This window comes from Loxodonta africana, chromosome 4 (genome assembly GCF_030014295.1).
Source record: "Loxodonta africana isolate mLoxAfr1 chromosome 4, mLoxAfr1.hap2, whole genome shotgun sequence".
NCBI classification, from domain to species: domain Eukaryota; kingdom Metazoa; phylum Chordata; class Mammalia; order Proboscidea; family Elephantidae; genus Loxodonta; species Loxodonta africana.
The window spans coordinates 52,964,592-52,979,414 of NC_087345.1; the positions used below are offsets into that span (position 1 = coordinate 52,964,592).

The 14,823-nt window shown below is 34.8% G+C and overlaps 1 protein-coding gene across 7 annotated transcripts in view; it reads left to right on the plus strand.

The window, feature by feature from the left end:
- PPFIA2 (PTPRF interacting protein alpha 2) overlaps window positions 1-14,823 on the plus strand; it is a 552,369-nt gene that overhangs the window by 179,975 nt on the left and 357,571 nt on the right. The gene's annotated exons all lie outside the window — the stretch shown is intronic.

Here is a 14,823-nt window from a genome sequence, read left to right on the forward strand (position 1 = left end):
AAGAAATGAATAACGTGCATGTTGGTTTAATCTGCTTTGAAATATGAAAATAGGATTTCATTATGATTCTCTGTAAAATCAAGCAAAATAATATTGAGCACTTAAGTTTCCACAGCGGTTTTAAAATTTGCTACAATGTCATCCTTAAGAGTTTATGAGATGTGTTATGTATCCTGATATTGTGATTTATGGCTGCAATATAGTGAACAGTACAGAGTTATTTTCCTTATACATAGCACAGAGAGTAGAACTAAAATACATCTTATGGAAGTTTGCAAACTGTATCCTCTGGGCTTATAAAATGTTTTTGGGTTTCATATACATGGCTTAACACATTCCTGTTATTTAGTTTTGTTATATGTGCAACATGCGAGCAATCAATAATACAGGAGGCTTAAGCACCACATTTAGTACGCTTTTTCAATTTGAAGCAAAGTAGAATCTCATTAAGATAGAATATTTTATGTGTTATCAAAAAGTCAAAATGATTTATAATGTAAATATAAACATGAGTTACAAATCTGTTTCCTACTAATGCATTTTGATTGCCTGTAAATAAATCAGCCATCAGTCTAGAAAATGGTTAAGTCTAAACTAAATCAGGTTCTACCTCATTTTTATCCTCAAATTGTATCTTTCATTACTAAGGTTTACTTTGTAATTCAGTCATATCCTCATTACATGAAAGGAGAAAATGAACTTCTCTTTGCATATTTTACATTATGGAAATATAACCAACCTGGCATTTAATTATTTTAGCCATATAGTTACAGTATTCTGGGGAAAAAAAATGAAAATGAATATAAAGACATAGAGAATTAAAACAATAAGATAATTTTTTTTAAGAAGTAGCCTCTGAATGAATGCACTTTATTAAAGTCACTTGGCTTTGCAAAGTATAGGCAGTAGCTGTAATTGCTCTTTCTCTTTCCCCTTTTTCTACTTTTATTTTTAATCCTGTCGCTGCTCCTGTTTTACAGTGATGTCTACTGATAGTGGAAGTCTGTGCTGTTACAGAATATATTCTCTTCCCAGTGATGATCTGCTCACTGTGGTGGTGATTCAAAATGCAAGCACCCTGGGGCTGTTCCACACAATTATTACTTTCTTTTCTTTTCTTTTCTGTGCACTGAGATATAAACACTCTTTACAATATCCTGTAGCTGGCTCTTTGGGGCAGCTTTTGACATTAGGTATTCTACTTCAGTGTCTTAAAGTTTAAGGGTCAGTAAATTCCATATGCTCCGTCATGACATAGACTTTTTATAATTCCTTCAGTAAAGATCTTGCTGACACCTTTCTTGGCAGGTGATTTTCTCTGAAAATGCACTGGAATGATTTTTTACCTGCTTATTTCTTTTGTTGATCTTGTAACATATTCATGTCAAAATTCTAGGATTTCAGATAAAATATAAATGCTGACAAATGTGAACTCTATGCTCCCACATTTTTTGATCCTGTAAAATGACATTTGATTCTGAGGTTTATGAGAGCAGACCATGTGTGTTTAATTTTGGGTGTTTAGCTTTTTGTGGCTTGGGGTTTGTTTTTGGTTTTGGTAGAAGAGAGGAAAGAGAGAAAGATGATTTTTTCAGCATGAAGTTAAAGGTTTATTAATGTTGACTCTTTGCTTTTGTAATCAAAGAACAGAGTTATCCGTGACTATTTTTCTTATTTATATACATTAAGCTGTTTAAAGGCAATGTATCTTGTCTAGTTGGAATATTGTAATAAGAAATGCGATGCTGGAAAAGTAACAGGCCATTTGTCAAAAGATACATCTTGAGAAAATCATTAATTAAATCTTCGAAATGGTTCTCATTATGGAATGGCATAAACGTATTCCTAAAATGATTCTGCATCAAGGAATTGGGATTTTAATGCTTACTTTCTTAAAATTATTCTAGCATGGGTGTTAACATATGCAAAAACATTTCAGATAGCTTCACATGAATAATAGTGTCAGTTCCATCTTCTCATTAAATGTTCGAACTAGCCTATTGTTTTTGCTGAAATTGTACATTTTCAAATTTAAGAGTAAGATTTAGAATGTATTTGACCTGAGGAGTTCAAAGGTTGAGAGCAACAAATAAGAAGCTGAAGAATATTCTAAGTGCAAGACTTCCTCTTTCATTACATTTTAATTTTGCCAAATGTACCATATTTAAGCACACACATACATAATACACACACAAATACTTTTTTTGATAGAATAGCCAACTCTTACTTTAATTTCCTTATGTGTGAGTTCTCACTTTTATATTACTATAAATATACTTTTAACTATATTTTTTCTATTCCATCATGCCTGAAACCTGCATGATGCCAAATCTCAATTTTTACTGTCTGTTTAGTGAATTACTTACCACTCAAAATCAAGTTCTACAATATTGTTGCGTAGTATGCACTTCGATTGACAAAAAATTAAAATGAAATGATGCTAGAGAAGACTACATAAAATATTTATACGCATTAAAAAAAAAAAAAAAACCACTGCCATTTAGTTGATTCTGATTCATAGCAACCCTATAGGACAGGGTAGAACAGCCCCATAGAGTTTCCAAGAAGCACCTGGCGGATTTGAACAGCTGACCTCTTGGTTTGCAGCCGTAGCCCTTAACCACTGTGCCACCAGGGTTTCCTTATATGCATCAGAACTATGAAATTATGGGGCTCAAAAAGGAATGGGAAAACTAATTTAAAACAAAATTAAATAGATATATTTACATTAGAATGCAGTTAATTCTCTTTAATTTTTTGTCTATTAAAATGATTTCCCAACAAGACTTCACATTTTTTCCTTCATTGCTCTATTTTTGCAGATCAAATCATCTATCTGCTTTATTAAATCTTTAGAGTGGCTAATCATGGCTTAATGTGTTATTCCTCCCAGAGATGTTTGTGACCAACACAGATTCCATCATTTCCTAGAAATTAAATGCCTTCACCAGTTGGTTTTCAAAGTGTGTCTCAGCAGACCTAAGGTTTTATGAGAATTTGTCAGTAATTGCTAGAAACAATAGGAGAAGGGAACACTTTCTGAGGTCCGGAATATTCTCTTACTCTACATTTATCTGTTTTATTCGTTGGAGCTCTGTATAAAACTTTCATGAACAACAGTTATGCTACTATCAAAAAAAATAAAACAAAGTTTGCAAACTATTTACTTAAGTCAAAGGGATTAATTTCTACCGGAAACTTTTATCTATTGAGCCACAGAAGAATTATTTCTGTTCAGGATACTTTACTGTTTAAGAGAGTTATTAATAATACCTGCCCGCACTGTGGGTAAAAGTGGTTAACTCTGTTTGACCAACAAGACCCTCTGAAAACAAAAGGAACATATTTTGCTATAAAGTATAAAAATATAGTAATCTATATATATATATATTTTTTATCATGTACATGCTTAAAATAGTACATGCGTCTCCTTTCCCTAAGGATAAAATCCATCTCCCTACCATGGCATAAATGCTATTCACGACCTGGTTCACGTACAACATACAGGTTTACTTGGCTTCCCAGGAAGTTGTGTTTGTATGCCTCTCTGTGGTTGTCTTTGCCTCTTTTCTGAGTCTGCCCTTTAGAAAACTGTTTATTCGTAAAGACTCATCTCAAATGTCACCTCCTCTGTGAAGCCTTCACTCATTCCTGCATGCTGTCTTAAATGCCTTTCCTTTGATCCTCTTTGTCTGTTCATACCACTATGGAAGCACTTATTATACTTTGTTATAATCCTCAAGAACATTTTATTAATATGTGTCTGTAGCATGTGGATACCACCAATATCTTTTTTTAATGAGCTGGGGATAGATATTTAAAAGGTAAATGATTAAAATATACAAAGTTAATATAATAAGCAACAAATTATTTTTCTCTTAACCATGTGGGCAGTTGATGAGGCATAACTATATATTGTTGTTGTTGTTGTTAGGTGCCGTCGAGTCACTTCCGACTCATAGCGACCCTATGCACAACAGAATGAAACACTGCCCGGTCCTGCGCCATCCTTACAACCATTGTTATGCTTGAGCCCATAGTTGCAGCCACTGTGTCAATCCACCTCACTGAGGGTCTCCCTCTTTTCCGCTGAGCCTGTACTTTGCTAAGCATGATGTTCTTCTCCGGGGACTGATCCCTCCTGACAACATAACTATATACTAATAGAGAAAATGTCTAAAGGTGTATATAGATTCTTTGTTTAATACTAGACTTTTATGTGTCACTTTTGCATTGTTCAAAAGCTGTAAAATTACATGAGTGATAAGGAAAAGCTTTAATTTTATCGTTTTCTAGTGTATTTCTATGGCAGCTAGCAAAGACCTTTTTGAGGTTTTTACTTGTTTCCTTTATTCCTCTTTACCATCCCTCACTAATTGAGGTTTTTTTAAATTTTGTCAAGGGAACTTTAAAATTTGATTAGCATGTATTTTCCCATTTGGTATACAGAATTGTCACTTGAATTATATTGAAGACCAGTAGGTAAGCTGGCAGCATCAATTGCATGAATAATTACACTCAGAAAATATTACTGGTAATCAGTACAGTGCAAAATATACCTGCAACCAAAGGAAGTCAAAGTGTTTCTGGATTTTCAACACAGAATCAGATTTTCTCTATTTTATCATTTTGGTACTACCTAGGGACCACTACCATTTTTCTATTCTTTGGAGCACATTCTAACTTCATAATGTTGATAATTTTTAAACACATTTGTAAAACCTATCAGAATGCCTACCACGTGTTGTTGTTGTTGTTAACTGTGACCGAATGGATTCTACTCGTGGTGATCCCATGCGTGTACCGTAGAGCTGTGCTTCAGAGGATTTCAAGGCTGTGGCCTATCAGAAACAGATCACCAGGCCTGTCTTCCGCGGTGCCTCTAGGTAGGTTCAAAGTGCCAACTTTTCAGCTAATAGTGAAGACCTTAATCATTTGCGTCACCCTGGAACTACCGTAATAGATTATGAGCTAAAAAAAAAAAAGGAAAGGAAGGTAGTTTTATAGAGATGGCAAGGAAGACAGATGTCTTAGCTCCAGGGTTAAATAGTATATTCAGAAGTCCCCAGCAAAATATGAGAACTGAGGTTTTTCTCTGTTACCTAATTGTAGGCAGTCATGATTCTGTGAGTAGTTGAGATAACATAAGAGATGTTTAAAGCAGGTGGAACAACATGTTCTAACCTACTACTACAGCATGGGGAAACCAAAGTTTAGTACAGCAGGGAGATAAGTTGGAGGCAAAAAATGGATAAAAATAACGTGAGCAAACCCCAGGTCATAGAGATAGATTTAATGATAGCCTCAGGATCTTAGGTTTGGGATCCAAGGATTTTTAGCAAGGAGTGAAAAGATTAGATTTACTTTTTGGTTAGAATACTGGATATTATCTTCATTGGGTGACAGGAGGAGAAGTAGAAAGAACAATTCAGTGTCTTTCCAAAAAATCCAGATATATTGTGATTCACTGTCACACAATGGTGTCTAATGTGTTGTGACTTAGATATCCAGTCCACAGATATGTCTTCTTATTTCTCTACTTTGTAGATGAAAAAACTGATGTTCATAAGTTAACCAAGTAGTTTGGTGAGCAAATCTGGGGTCTTAAAATCTTGTAGTTGGCCCTCTAAGATACAACTATTGGTCTTTCACCATCTGGAGCAACAGAGAGTGAAGGAAGCCAAAGACTCAAAGACTAATGGCCCACATGAACCACAGCCTCTTCTAGCCTGAGACCAGGACTAGATGGTGCCCAGCTACCACTACCAACTGCTCTGACCAGGGACACAATAGAAGGTCCAGGTTAGAATGGGAGAAAAATGGAGAAAAAAACTCAAATTCATAAAAAAAAGACCAGACTTACTAGGCTGGTAGAAAGCAGAGGAAACCTTGAGACTAAGACACCCTTTTAACCTGGAACTGAAGCCACTCCCGGAGGTCACCTTTCAGCCAAATAATAGATTGACCTGTAAAATAAATAACACCTTCGAGATATGTGCTTCTTAGGAGATTAGAACAATCAACTATACAAGACCAAATGGGCAACATTTGCCCAAAAGCAAAGATGAGAAGGCAGGGAGAGACAGGGAAACTGGAGGGATGGAAACAGGGAAGGCACAGTGGAAATGGGGAAAGTGCTGACACATTGTGGGGCTAGCAATAAATGTCATGGAACAATTTGTCATGAATTGTTGAACTAATTTGCTGTGTATACTTTCACCTAAAACACAATAAAGTGTTCAAAAAAAAAAAAAGAATGGATGAAATTAAATGTGTTGAAGAATAAAAAATAAGTAAAAATAAAAAAGGTAACCAAATAGTCGTTAATAATGCAGACAGTAAGCAATGGAATTTCTGTCTGAATCTAGGATTACGGGACCTAAAAGCCCATGTTCTTTCCCTTGTATTTTACTGCCTAAAATGCTGATGATTAAATATGGTAATAAAGGCATTCCAAAATACATAATTTATAATTCTGTTCATGTATTAGGACAGACATAAAATTTTTCCTCTACTACGTCAAAATATTATTCAACAGCCTCACAGAATTTTAAACGTAAAGGCTTTCATTTAGTTACAGCTACTCAGTTAATCTTTATTGACGTAATTTTCCCCTGTTTGGAAATACATCTTTATGGCTGTCAAAATGCCAATAAACTTATATCTTGAACTTGTACTGAGAGACAGAAAGAAAAACGGAAAGGAAATGTCTGTTCTAAATGCACACTTTTGTTAACTTAAGAATGCTCTTTTACATCCATGAGACAAACCAGAGTAGTCAGGGCTCCAGATAAGAAAGCACAACCCTGCAATCTGTGGGAGTTTCTGCCTAAGAGAGGTGGGCTAAACTGTGCATTCCATGAGGACAGGCACTGTGTCCTCTTCACTGCTGAATCACTAGCACCCAGCAGAATGCCTGACATGCACCCATGATTAGTAAATAGGTGTTCAACTGAATTAGCAATTGAAAAGAAAAATGCCTCACTTGGTGTCATATAGGTCTTCCTGATATCTTGGTTTAGAATGACTTCCCCACTGAAACACATTAATGGCTGTAAGATTCCTGGGGCGGGGCCCACAAATATATTTCACTTTTGCCTAGCTAAAATAGCTCTATCTTTAAGGTACCACCTGGAAGGGAGAGAAACTAGAAGTACAAAAATTATTTAGGATGCTCTTGATATAAAAATAGTGTTTAATGCACTGAGCACAGGGCCTGGGTGGTCAGTAAACGCTCAATAAGCAACAGTCGCTGCAGCAGCAGCAACCAGAGTTGTGGCCTGTAGTTCACACTAGAGATGATAACAGTGTGAGCTAAGAAGTTAAGAGGGCAAGGGAAATTTAAAGAGATTGTCTTAGTTATCTAGGGCTGCCATAACAGAAATACCACAAGTAGATGGCTTTACCAAACAAAAGTTTATTCTCTCACAGTTTAGGAGGTTAGAAGTCTGAATTCTGGGCACCAGCTCCAGGGGAAGGCTTTCTCACTCTGTTGTCTCTGGAGGAACGTCCTTGTCATCAATCTTCCCCTGGTCTAGGAGTTCTTAGTACAGGATCCTGGGTCCAAAGGACATGCTCTGCTCTTGGCACTACTTTCTTGGTGGTATGAGGTCCCCCTACCTCTCTGCTCATTTCTCTCTTTTCTTCATCAAAAGAGGTTAATTTAAAACACAACCTAATCTTGTAGATTGAGCCCTGCCTCATTAAGATAACTACCTCGAACCCCACCTCATTAACATCATAGAGGTACAATTTACAACACACAGGAGAATCACATCAGATGACAAAATGGTGGACAATCACACAATTCTGGGAATCATGGCCTAGCCAAGTTGCCACATATTTTGGGAGGACACAATTCAGTCCATGACAGAGATATATTCAAAAGAATGTATTAATTCATTGAACATGGGAGAAAAAAGAGGAAAAGGCAAATTTGTATCCAAAGTTTACAGTGAGACAGAGACGAATACAGATGAACAGTAGGTTTGATAAACAATGTATTGAATTCTGGAGCCCTGGTGGCACAGTGGTTAAAAGCTTGGCTGCCAACCAAAAGGCTGGCAGTTCGAATCCACCAGCAGCTTCTTGGAAACTCTGTGGGGCAGTCAGTTCTACTCTGTCCTATAGGGTCCCTATGAGTCAGAATTGATTTGATGGCAACAAGTTTGGGTTTTTGGTTATACTGAATTCCATTTTGGACAGATTAAACAGTCAGAAACACAGCTTTGGCTCTCAGAAGATAGGTCTATCTGAATAGTAGATGTAAATGTGGGAGACAGCTGCTTACAAGGTAGGGAAAACTATGAAAGTGGATGAAATGACCTTGACAGAAAATGAGAAGATGGAAGGGGTAGAAACAAATTAAACCCTTGGACACATTGACTTACGTAGAATTATCATCATTTTGAGTGTGTGCTGATGGTTTGCTGATGGTTTATTTTGCAAATGCATATTAGAAGGTATTTTCCTTATCACCCGTCTTGAATATTACCTTTAAACCAAATTCAAGTTAGATAGATATTCCTTTCCCCTGAATGTGTTTGCTTTATTTTGTAAATACACTTTGGAATCTAACATTCTTTCTCATCCTCCTACTTAAATGTCATCCCGAACCTTAATTCAAGTAAAATGCTCCTGTCTCTATACTTTCATAAAGTAATTAATATACTTCTATTATGTTATTTATTGTACATTTAGTTTTTCACTTAATCCCTGCTTCATCATTAGACTGTCTACTCCTGAAAAGCATATAATTTATTTTATTTAACCACTCATTTGTTTAACTCATTTAACCACCTAGCCTGGCATATAGAAGGTATCCGTGCTTTTTGAATGAATGAATTCATGTGTGAATAAAACACTGCCTACAATTAGTTTTCTTCTATTAATCCATTGAATCATTCAACACACATCATTGAGTGACTACATTATCCTAGATCTTAACAATGGTGTGCAAAACACTGTGATATCTGCTCTCAAGGATCTTAGAGTTACCTTGAAGAAAATTATCCCAAAGTTACAAAGCACATTATTATGTTCTCTAGAGTAGACAGAGAGACCAAAATATTTTGACTTTGGAGGTACATATCAAGATAATTATATGAGTTGGGTGATTTCAATTAATTCTATTTTGAAACTTACTTTTGGTTCGAGGTCAGTTAACTTTTCCACTGTTATCCTATTGCTTTTTTTATATTTTCAAATTATTTTACCAATAATAAGGATTATTCTCAAAAAATGAAATTATATAATACTTAAGAGCATGCCCTTTGGAATTAGACATATTATGGTTCAAAAACAGGTTCTACCATTTATTAGAATGTGGTTATGAGCAAGCGAAATTATATCTCTATTTTCACCTTCCTTATTTACTGGAAAAGAAGAATATTTAGGTCATGAAGTCATTGTGAATATTAAATGGAATATTTGTGAAAACATGTATAAAGTACTTAATTTGAATAAAGATGGCATGCAGTCAAGATTATCTATTGTTGTCTTAATGATTAGTGTACTTTATAAATAATATCATAATGTATTTCACAAATGATATTTTCTTTTAAATTTAGAAAAGTCAAATGCTAAATGAAGATGAGCCATTTTAACTACTTAAGTATAAATACTTCATATAGAAGTTAAGGAAACACCTTAAATATGTTTAATTAACTTTTTAAGATACTAATTTTATATAAGAAATTTTTATACATACAGACTATAATCTTTCAGAGCACTGATATTACATAACCTTTTAGATATACTTGGATTTATATATATATATATATACTTTTTTTTGTATTTTTAAATTGTATGTTGCATTTTTGAAGCCCTGGTGGCATCGTGGTTAAGCACGTGGCTGCTAACCAAAACGTCAGCAGTTCGAATCCACCAGCTGCTCCTTGGAAATGCTACGGGGCAATTCTACTCTGTCCTATAGGATCGCTATGAGTTGGAATCAACTTGATGACAATGGGTTTGTTTTCTTTGGCTTATGTTGTATTGTATAGATTGATTTTGGAGTTTACCATGTACATTTATTATGACTTATTATCATCTTAAAGTCTTGGAATCAACTTGATGACAATGGGTTTGTTTTCTTTGGCTTATGTTGTATTGTATAGATTGATTTTGGAGTTTACCATGTACATTTATTATGACTTATTATCATCTTAAAGTCTTAGATACGTATAAATACAAAATTAAGACATCTAGTTTGTAGAATTGGCTAATTTTAGGATGTAATCTAATTTCTTTTTTTTTTTTTAATTAAAAGAGAGTATTTCACTTTATATGCTGGGAACTCTGTAAAACATCTAAGTCTGTAAAGTGGTTTACATTAATGAGAGTCAACAAGGGTGAATGCTATTACTGGCAGCAGAATTGTCAAAGGATTTCTGAGTGCTTCCAATAATTAGGTGTTTTAACAATGCTAAGGGAGTATAATATTAAAAAAAATTATACGTTGATACTTTGTTATTTGACAAAGCAGAAGTTGACAGAATTAAATGGAAAACTAGGAAATGTCACCAGGAAGAAATGAACATAACCTAGTTCTTACATTTAAATATTCTCAATTTTAGCAATATTGTCAAAAATAGAAGATTTACATGTTTATTGATATTTTGTACCCAACAAAATCAGTGCAAAATTGGTTGTCCCAGAGTGCAATGTCATGTTACACTGTGACACACTATTTACTTTTCTCCTGTTTGTTTGTTTCTCTTATTTAGCACATGATTAATCTGCCTTTTTTTTTTTTTAAATTCGTACACATTTTTCTTTCTTCCCTTTAATATGTAAGTAAAAACTGAAAGTATTGGTCTGTATATATGCACAAACATATACAGAATAAAACAAAACAAGCCCATTATGGTCAAGTTGATTCCAACTCACCGTGACCCTGCAGAACACAGGTTTCCAAGGCTGTAATCTTTTTTTTTTTTTGGTTTTGTAGTTTTCATTCACTTAATATATTGTGACTATCTTTCCATATCATTAAATATTCTTCTACAGTATTCTTAGTGGCTCTATATATAGTTGGGATATAAGTCCTGTTGCTACAGCAAAGACTCATAATGGTGGCTTAAATAAGACACATATTTATTTCCCTCTCAGGTAAACATCCAGTCTGGCAAGGTCGCTCTGCACCATGAGGATGGCAGGGCTTCCTTCAATCAGGTTTCTCCAGCATCTCTACGTGTGGCCCTTGTCTACATAATACAGGATGTCCCTTACCATCTCTGCATTGCTCTTAACAGGGAGATTAGAAAGGAGAGTAGGGAGGCTCACCCCTTCCTTTGAAGAACAAGACTCAGACTTCGCACACAGCCGCTCTGTTCATATCCCATTGACCATAACTTAGTCAAATTGCCATACCTAGCCATCAGGGAGACTTAGAAATATAGTTTCTAACTGGACATCTACCCAGCTGAATATCAGGGGTTCTATTATTATGAGGAAGTTCCTGGGTGGTGCAAATGGTTAATGCCCTCAGCTATTAACCGAAAGGTTGTAGGTTTGAGTCTACCCAGAGGCACCTAGAGAGAAAGTCCTGGTGATCTACTTCAAAAAATATCAGCCGTTAAAAACACTTTGGAGCACGGTTCTACTCTGACACACGTGAGGTCACCACGAGTTAGAATCCATTACGTCGTTATATTCTTCACAGTTTCTAAGACTTTAATCTTTCTGTGCGATCCTTTCCTCGTGTCCTATTTCTTTGTCTAAAAACCTCACTTGGTCTTTAGAGTCCAGTGCAATGTATATCTTTGGTGAATGCTTCACACCCCTCCAGGTTAGGTTTACACCTCTTATTTTTTATTACCCCATAAAAGGTTGTGCTTACCTCTATTATAATTATTAACACAAATGTAATTTCAACAGGTATATATTCCCCATTTTATTTTGAGTTTCTTTCTTTTTTTTTTTTATTGTGCTTTAGGCGAAAGTTTGCAACTCAAGTTAGCTTCTCATACAAAACTTTATACACACATTGTTATGTGACCCTAGTTGCTATCCCTATAATGTGACTGCACATTCCTCCTTTCCACCCCGGGTTTCCCATGTCCATTCAAGAAGCCCGTATCCCTTTCTGCTTTCTCATCTCACCTCCAGACAGGAGCTGCCCATTTAGTCTCGAGTATCTACTAGAACTAAGAACACACTCTTCATGAGTATCATTTTTATGTCTTATAGTTCAGTCTATTCTTTGTCAGAAGAGTTAGCTTCAGGAATGGTTTTAGTTCTGGGTTAACAGAGAGTCCAAGGGCCATGTCTTCTGGGATTCCTCCAGTCTATATTTTGAGTTTCTTAAGAGTGCAAAATATATTTGTTAGGTGAACGAGCTGTGAGTGCTCAATAGATGTCTGAATATACAAAAGATACATGAGATTAACCCAAAGGTCACAAAGTATATTTTGTACCAAACTTTATGTTAAGAGTGTATTGAATGAATTTGACATTTTGCCTATAGAATATAAATTATTCAGTAAGATAGTTGAATAGGCTAATTATTTTCCTTATGTGTGTGTGTAGTTGTCGTTGATGACAATGTTGTTTTCTTTGTTTATTTGGTGGGGGAAGTTACGAATGAAGGAAATAATTTATTGTTGCAAGGATTTTAAGATTCCCTGAATGGCACACATGGGGTTGCCATGTGTTGGAATAGACTCAGTGGCAACTAACAACACGGATTTTAAAAGAAAAAATGAAAAAAAAATTTAAAATGTACATATTTACTCATATTTAATATCCACTAAACAATATTAGGCAGTAGTAGGATCTATGTGCTTCACGTGAACACTGTATAAAAGCTTAAATGTTTCATTTCAACTCTGTTCTGTGCTCTACATTACCACTCTGTTTAAATTGGCTTCCATTTTCTTACGCTATGTAACATTTTTCTTAAAGTTATAAGTATTGAATACTAAATCCTCATTAATTTATAGTGATATAGCAAGTTGAAGTCAGACAGATAGGGATTTAAATTGTTCTCTGCCTCCTACTGGACAGGTGATTTCTCTCTAAACTTCATTTTCTTGTCTATAAAATGGGATAGACCGTAATTCTGTCCTCAAGATAATATATATAAGGTGCTCATCATGGGGCTCAACATGCATAAATGCACAACAAATGTACCTACAGCATTATTTTATAAATATTATTCTTAAATTATTAAATATTTGAGTAATATTTTATTCTCAATTATTTTGTTCCTTCTGTGGACTGTCGATGCAAAATCTCCCTGGAAATTGAAAGGGAGCTTTTATAGACCTCTCTCCTAGACCAGAGTAAAACATTTTTAGAATTGTTACAAGGATTCTCAAATAAAGAACACGTAATTACCACCTGGGTCACTGATTAAGCAGCGCAGGTTACCAATCCTCACTCCCACAGATGATTCAGAAGGTCTGGTAAAGGCCGAGGAGCCAGGATTTTTAAATAGAATCTCGGTTCATGCAGAAAGATCATGATTTAGGAAATAGTGAATGGGAAATGGAAAATATTTTCAGCACTTTTGGTTTCTTGATAGTAAAAGAATTTTCTATGTGGAGAATAATTGGTGACTAAAGGTTAAATGGGTTTAGAAGGTTAAATGTTCATAAGATCTTCCAATTATAAGTAATTATTATATTTTAGAAAGATATGCTTCTGATTTGTTGTGTTACTGTCATTTAGCTATTTCTTTCACAGACAAGTGTTTAATGGATGTATGAATTGTGAGGATTCTAAGCTACTTCTTTGCCCTAGATTAAGTTAATTAAATTGAAGACCAGCCCTCAGTAAGGGTGACCTTTAGCTTATATCTCCTTTAGGGCATATGTTTGTCACAGAATTTCCAAATTCAGACTTAGTATTCTGCCATGTCAAGAATGATATTCATTTGGCGTCAATTAATGATTTATCTGTCACGCAGAAACTGTGGAAAATAAAACAAAACCTTTAAACTATCCACTGCAGTAAATGTGATCAAGTCCCTGTAAAATGCTCATTTCAAATGAGAGTTAGATGAAAATAACAAGTGTTAATTGCAAGAGGGACCTTATGTGTTTGTAATTCCTGGACTACACAATTATCAAATATCAAGACAAAATGCCTTGGTTTGGCCATTATCTTTATGCCTTTGGCTAAATCTCAATAATAAGGCCTCCACAGTGTCACTTTGGCTTTCATAAAATCTCTTCCCTTATCCCAAGATATATCTGAAAGTTCATAGTTGAGACAAATTCCCACAAAAAAAAAAAAAAAAAATTCATGTGAAAGCACTAGTTTAGTATTTGTTGTAAGTCCACTAATGACTTGTTTCAATTTTTTTTTTAATTTAGCTTCAAAGAGAAGAAAACAATCTTATTCTAATATTGAGGAATAAATGTTGTTTTTAAATGCATTTTACCAATAATAAAAAAAAAAATAATGCTTCAAAGTACCTGAAGTAGTGGTATTAATTAATGTCTCTCTGTCTTCTCTTCATGCTGCATTTGAGGCTATACAGTCACTCCAGACGTTTATAATATCTTTGTAGGACTGACCTAGGGCAGATAGTACATTTTGAGAGGGATCATGGTATAGTTGAAAGAGCGTGATATTTGGAATATATTTGATATATATCTTGACAGTTATTAGCTTGAATAACTTGGATAACTACTCTGAATTTCAGTTCTCTCATTATAAAATGAAAATAATAAAACCTATCTCAGAAATTTTAAGAAGATTTGAAATGATGTATTTAAAACTAAGCACATAGTAGGCTCTTTATAAAAAAAATGATGACAATGATAATATCATAAAACTTTGTTTGGTTGCCAACCTCCAGGACAATCCCCAGTG